Raw genomic sequence first — 7,438 nt, forward strand, 5'->3', positions numbered from 1 at the left:
ACTTCACGTGTTCATTCTCCTTAATATGACCACATTTACTGCCCATAACTTTCCAAACTTCAGCCTCAAATTTATCCACTAGCAATGATTTCATCTACTGAAACTCATCCATAAATAGTACTTCTTCCAGCTTATAGTTCAGAAGGATTGCAAGCCCTAGTAACTAACTCAATTTAACTCCTGTCACTGATTTGATCATTCTTTCATACTTAACATTAAGTACACACTTAACATCATTTCCTTTTAAGGAGAATGTGTACATACTGGTGCCTATCAAATTCTTAAATACTGGGTCACCTCAACATAATTTCCTTTGCTTATTTAGTCTTCTTCTTGAAATTTCATCATCTCTTTTTATAAGATATCAGCCGCGACCATCCTTCTATTGTACCACCGATTGGCTGACATATCATCTCAAGATTTACTATCTCTACTTATACTCCATTTTTACCCTTTTTTGTCTACCCTCGCTCTTTTGCATCCCTATATTTTACGGTATTCTATAAGATACCTCTCAGTAATAGACTCTTCCAAAATTGATTCCAATCATACTTACTGTTATAACTATTATCCTTGTATTTCTCAGTGACTTGTGACTATCACTCATACATATCTCTTCCTACTCTATCTCCTACTATCGTTCATTCACTTATTTTCATTCATGTTTTCTTATAAAGTGACCCTATTAATCATATTGAAAATGCTTACCTAACCTTTGATCGCAGATCTCATAACTGCTATCTCACCATCTCTACTTAGGTCAAGTCTATGTGCCATTTTCCACCATCCTTTTTGTTCGTAATGCCTATTTGAACCATTAGGTTTACTTTTGTTTAACTTACTACTTATTAATTCACTTATTTGCCTGATAGAATAGTTTAAGACACCATTGCACATCCTATTAACTTTTGCTTGCTCTGGTTGCATTCCTCCTAACTTTTCTCATATTGTTAGAAGTCTAAATAGACTTATCCCCTTACTACCTACTCCATCTTAGGAACAGGAATAGACAGAGTTTGATCCATATCCTGTAACTTCGAACTCCATGTTTAGGTTCCTGACACTGCCTGAACTATGACCTACTCTAAGTCCTATACTTTTGGATTCTATATCTTGACAATTATCCTCACTCATGTACTCTCGTTCTAGGTTTTCTAATATTGCTCTTCAGTTCATCCTATTTACCTTGCTTAGGATGGCACTTTATGTACTTTGTATCTCAATTTGATTTTTATAATCTTGTCATATTCTTGGCTATTCAGTTTGCTCTTTAATTTATCTCTTTTATCTTATCCAAAATAGAACCTTGATTACTTTATTCCTTAGCTCCATTCATCTTATTGACCTGACAGCTATGCCTAATAACTGTACTTTTCAGTGTCTCTGCTAGGTCATCTTCATCTTTTTACTACTCAGGTTTGGTCTTTTAACCACTCTAATTAGCACTTCCACTAGCATTCATGTTATTTCCCTGCTACATCTAAATCAACTATTTAATTTTTCATTTTTTTATTTTTTTTATCTACTGATATTCTATAACTTATTTTCATTGACTTGCAGTCATTGTCCTTTCCTCTGCTTAACTATAAACTACCCTTTAATACCTCAAGGAGGGAATCTCCAGGATCCCCTATTTCCTTGCTACTCAAAAGCTTTGAGTCTATCATGATCTAATCTTTTATGATCCTTACAATGAAAATCGTACTCTCCCTAAGGGAAGGGGGGAGGGGGGGTACCTGAGCCAACTATTCTCTATCACACTATGATCCCATTTAGGACTTCATTCCATAGATTATTATATTAATGGTACTCTTCTTTCTCTCTTGAGAAGACATCTCTATACTCTGTAGCATAACTGACTGTAAGAGAGGTACTACATCTACTGTATTACCACAACTATATATAAGGCTATCAACTCTCTTTTTATATTGTAAACTTTCCTATAATTCCATTTTGCAGGCTACGAATATTATTCATAACCTTCAGTCTCCTTTAGGGAGTAAAACCATACCTACGCTCCGCTGTTACACAAAGGAGGTGTTACCTTCATTAAACCTTAGGCAATATGTCCACCGTAACACCAATACTACCAATGATCTCATTTCGAAGACCAGATGATCCCACTAAGTAGGTGTCATCATTACACTGCAACTATACTAAAAACCTCTAGTCTCGTGCCACTTATGCTTTAATTCTATGCTCAAGTTAGGATAATTGAGTCACTGACTTTAGTTATTGCTCAACTGTGGCCTTTGATATTCTAGCTCAAGAGTTTTAAACTGCTAACTAAGAGTTCCAAACTCTTCTGCAGAAATAGAACTCTGTTCTGGCATAACTATATCAAAACAGAGACAGTCTGTAAACACCCTCATCATGGTGCACCACGAGGAAGCACGTAGCTCTATATAATAATTTCATGTCGGTATTGTAATCTGCAGCTTAGAGCACAAACATCGAGAACATTGCATAGTTACTATGTTATGTCCCAAAAGACCAATTTCCCAATCTTTTATCTCTCTCGGATTTACTGATACTATAACTTTCACGGATTGGGCTATCCATTGGTGACTGCCAATAGTGATATCCTCACTCCCATCAAGGGCAGTTATGCTGTTATAACTCACCTTTAAATACTAGCACCTTACACTAGATAGGCACATCATTAGCCTTATACTGACAAAAACACAACATTCTTTGGAGTATGTATTCCCGTGGCAGATCCCAACACGTCTGCTAATTCTATTTTACATCTCTATGTATTCCACAAAAATCAAGACACTAATTAAAGCATTCTTATATTACCTGAGGTATAACGCAGAAGCTAGGAATAAGGAGTTACAGAAGAAGATAAAACAAGATCCTATACTCCACATGTGACCTCCTAAAAAGACCCCTTTTACACTCCCAATTATACTCTTTCCCATGAATCTTGAGCCTAAGCTGTGATACCATTATTGTCATGACCCGAACCCATGGGCCTGACTAGCACTAGGACCTAGGCTGGCATAAAGCTCTCAAGGCCTATAATAAGCCTTAATGTTCCCAAATCCATAACCAATGCCTAAAAACTGAGGCCCAACATGTAAATAAAATAAAAATAAAATATTCATTTTAATTCGAATTAGCCTAATCCGATGATTATCAGCTACTAAAATGAGGAGAGCCCAGCTCAATCCTATTACTACCATTTACAAGTTATTTATATATCATAAAAATTTTTGTTCAGTAAAAACCAATAACTCAATTTAACAATGTCTCTAATAAGATCCATAATATTGCAATTACATACGGAGTTCTAAATTTACAAATTTAGAAAATATATTACAAATAAATAACTATTAATAAACCTGCAGGAAAAAGAGTAGGTTACTATGAAAAAGAACTTCTCCTGTATCCTAGAAAAATAGGATGAACAGGAGTGAGCATTTGACTCATACAATAAGATATTGATTTTCATATAATTCCTATAACTATCTAATTCTAATGCATCTTTAAAAATGAAATGCACCATCTTCATTCCAGCCATACAAATCAAATCATATCACATCAAAGTCAATCTAGAGCACTCACACACCCGTGTCAAATCCATACTCACACATACATATATGGGGAACTGATCCCCCTATACAGCTCTTGATGTGGCCCAACCGCAAGTGCACGGGCCGTACAAGTAATATAGAAAAGATATCGTTCCCACGAGGAGTTGTGTTAATGATTGAATTTTTGATATAAAAGTTCTAACTAATTTGGACTATTTTTGAAATTAAATTAATAAATTGATGGCTATTGAGATGTGAATTCTATGTGTGTGAGATTTATAATCCATCCAACAATGTATTAATTAAACTAAAATTTCATCAAATTGAAATAAGCAAGTTGAAATATGGCAAAATTTAAAATGGCAAGCAATTAAATTCGATTAGAAATTAACAATGATAAAAAGGCGATTCTGGAGTTCGGGAGTTCATATTTAAGTCATTTTGGGATTTTCCCTAGCTAGCCCAATCCATGAAATTTATGGGTTTAAAGGAAATTAATTCTAAAATTCTTTGAAAACTCTTTCGAGTGAGACAAAAAGTGCCTTAATTAACTTAATCCTACTTTCGTGGAGTTAAAATTAACTAAGACCCATTAGGTTCTTTAATCAATCTATTAAAACCCTCTTAACCCTTAGTCTATTTCTAGATCTAAGTTAATTAAGTCCAATTTCTTGATTAACTATCACTTGGTTTTCTCCTTTCGATGCTTCAACCAAGGATTAAGAACATAACTTAATGGGGCTGTTCATTAAGCATGTGAATAAGCACACAAGAAATGGATTAAACCTCATAAATTCATTAAATTGGGACTAACCCAGTTCAAATCCACAAAAATAACTAAAATATTACATCCCTTACTCCAGAATCAAAGAAAACTACTCACAATCCATGTTTAACACAAGAAATTCTAAGTTAATATGGAAATAAAGCTTTAATCTAAGCTAAGAAACAAGAAGCCCAACACTAGAAATGTAGGAAAAATGCAAGAAAAGAAAGAAATCTCCAAATCTGGTTAGAAATGGTGTGGGAGACGATTGTGACTCTTCAGCTGCTGCTGCCCTCTCCTTTCCCTTTTCTTCCTCTCTTCCTTCCAAAATGAGATAAGGGCCTATTTATATCTTTTTTCTGACAAAGAGCCCTAAAATGGTGTGTTTGAGGTGTGATTTTCTGAGGGAATCTTCTGCCAGCTCATTATGAAGTCTTTATGGGACTGCATAAGTGGACTGCATAAGTTATGCAGTCCCTTATGCAATTTTCCATGAGCAAGGTGTAAGACTGCATAAGTTATGCACAATTTTGTGAGGCTGCATAAGGAAGGCACAAATCTGTATAAGTTATGCGGCAACTTATGCAGATTTCGGCAGGTATTGGAATATTGTTTCTTCTCCTTATGCAGATCTACATAACTTATGCGGCAAGTTATGCGCAATTTGGCCAATGCATACTTCAACTTTGAAACTTGTTTTTGACATATTTGGCTGCAGAAATCACTCCTCAATGGTAAAATTTCTTTTTAGTCCCTCAAAAACACCATTTTACCTACAAAACAAAGTAAAATTACAAATTAATCCAAAAAGTGGCAATTATGAAAAACTATCTAAATAACTAATGAATTTAGCTAAAAGTGACTAATAATCAAATAAAATAGCTATGAAATTAAACCTAAATGACTATGTAAAATGCATATATCAAATACCCCCAAACTCAAGCTTTTGCTTGTCCTCAAGCAAACTTTAAAATAAAATGCAATTTTTAGGGGTGCCTTGTCCAAAGAGCTATGAAAATCACCTATTAAAGTAACTTAACATACCTTTAGCCATACCAACAATCCATATACCCATCCTTCAAAAATGCAAAGAATTTAATGCTTATCCAAGCTTTCACCGCTTAGCCATCAAGTCAATTATCATTCAAAATTTCCAAACCAACCAATCAAAAGAGAGAGTCATGCTCAAAAGGAATTCTAGAACAATTAATAGTCAAAGTGTTTCTATATAGAATGATGGAATTGAATGAATGAATGAATAATTTTCCAATCCCATAGGCAAATTCCCTACTCCTATCTCCACTAATGTAGCAAGTACTATCAAGAGATCAAAGGTCTTTTTAGGGATGTAATGGGGCCATGGGGTTCAAAATGAGGCTAAGAAGAAAAAGGGGAAAAAAGATTCAAAGCATGAGAATATTTTCAATCTTGAAAACATAAGGTACACTTCTTATTTTATTTTTTTTTCTTTTTCTTTCTCCTATATATATATATATATATATATATGGAGGAGAGAAATACACAATGAGAATTGTCAAGTGCTAGCATATTTTACAAAACACATGAAAAAAAATGGAGGGACATTTTGATACTTTAAACTTGTATCTTTCATTTTCTTTTGATGATTGTCCCTAAAATTGCCACCCCCAAACTCATTTCTTTTAATACTTTGGGTGGATTTCTTTCATTTTGAATGACAATAGTGAAAAGCACATATACTAGCACTTTTACAAGATGACAAGCATTTCTTCTCCCTTTTATTGTATATATTTCTTTTCTCTTTTTTTTTTTTTAATATCATAGTATAAAGTGTACCTAATATTCAATTATCCTCATGAAAAGGGTTGGAGTGTTTGGTTCATTGGCTAGGTAGCAATAAGGGTTTCAAGAAAAATTAGGAATAAAAAGGCTCAAAGGGGTTTGCAAGGGTTAATTTTAATTAGGAAAAAGGCCAAAGGTTTAAAATGAGAAGGTTTAAATCAAAGAATGCCTAATCATCTCTCTTTTCAAGTACAAGCTGGTATTTCGCCTCGAAAAGTTTAGAAAATTTGTTCTAGGATTGGTGAGACATCATTTGACTACCTTATATCCAATAACTCCCTCTAAACACTTCCATCTCCAAATGACTAGTTGGGTGGCTTTTTGGCTAAGAAGATATAGGCAAGGGATAACACTTCAAAACTTTGCACCTCTTAGGAAACTTTCAATCCACAAACCCAACTAAAGGTAAGTCAAATCACTCTCATAGGCAACTTTTCAATACTCAAGGGATTTGGCAAAAGATTTTATTTCATGATGCATGATTCCTAAAAAATGAGCAATGCCTTAACTAAATGGAGAAAATCTATTTGTGTGCAATGTGTACAATTTCTAAGTGGTGTATAATGTGTGTGTAAATGTGTTATTTATATGTATGTATGGATGTATATGTAAAATATTTACAATATAGATGTAAATGGAATGGGATGAGATGTTCATATACTCAAAATGTGAAAAATGTAGCAAAAATCAAAATGCACACCCCCAAACTCAAAATTGGACATTGTCCTCAATGTCTAAAGCAGTGCATTATCAAAACTCAAAGCAAAAGGAATGACCAGGAATAGTTAAATTTAAGAGCAAAAAGAAAGAGTTACCTGGTATAGAGCAGATGTGAATTCAAGAGATGATGGTGATGCATAAGAAGCTGCACAAGTTATGCAGAATAAAATGTTGTACAGAATAGGTGCATAAGGAGAGTGCATAAGCTGTGCAGTTCTGCATGAGTTGCATAAGGGACTGCACAGGCTATGCAGAATTTTTGCATAAGGAGTTTGGAGGAGGAAAGAAGAGAGTGAAAGAGGTAAAGGGAAGTTAGGGCATCGGGCGGTGAAAAGAGGTGTGGGGAGGAAGAGTAATGCCGAGAAAAATGAACTTGGGAGGAGGCGTGAACAGGAACGACGGGAAGTGGGGGTGGGAAAGTGGATGCCGAAAAAATTTTTGATTTGAACAGGACATGTGTAAAACTGCATAAGGGGAGAATGGGTGTGCATAACTTATGCACTCTCTTATGCAGGTTTCGGTGGAAGATAAAGAGTGTGAAAAATTGATTATGCAAGAGTGCATAGCTTATGCGCTGACTTATGCAAGTTTC

Source organism: Hevea brasiliensis, unplaced genomic scaffold, assembly GCF_030052815.1.
Source record: "Hevea brasiliensis isolate MT/VB/25A 57/8 unplaced genomic scaffold, ASM3005281v1 Scaf114, whole genome shotgun sequence".
NCBI lineage: Eukaryota > Viridiplantae > Streptophyta > Magnoliopsida > Malpighiales > Euphorbiaceae > Hevea > Hevea brasiliensis.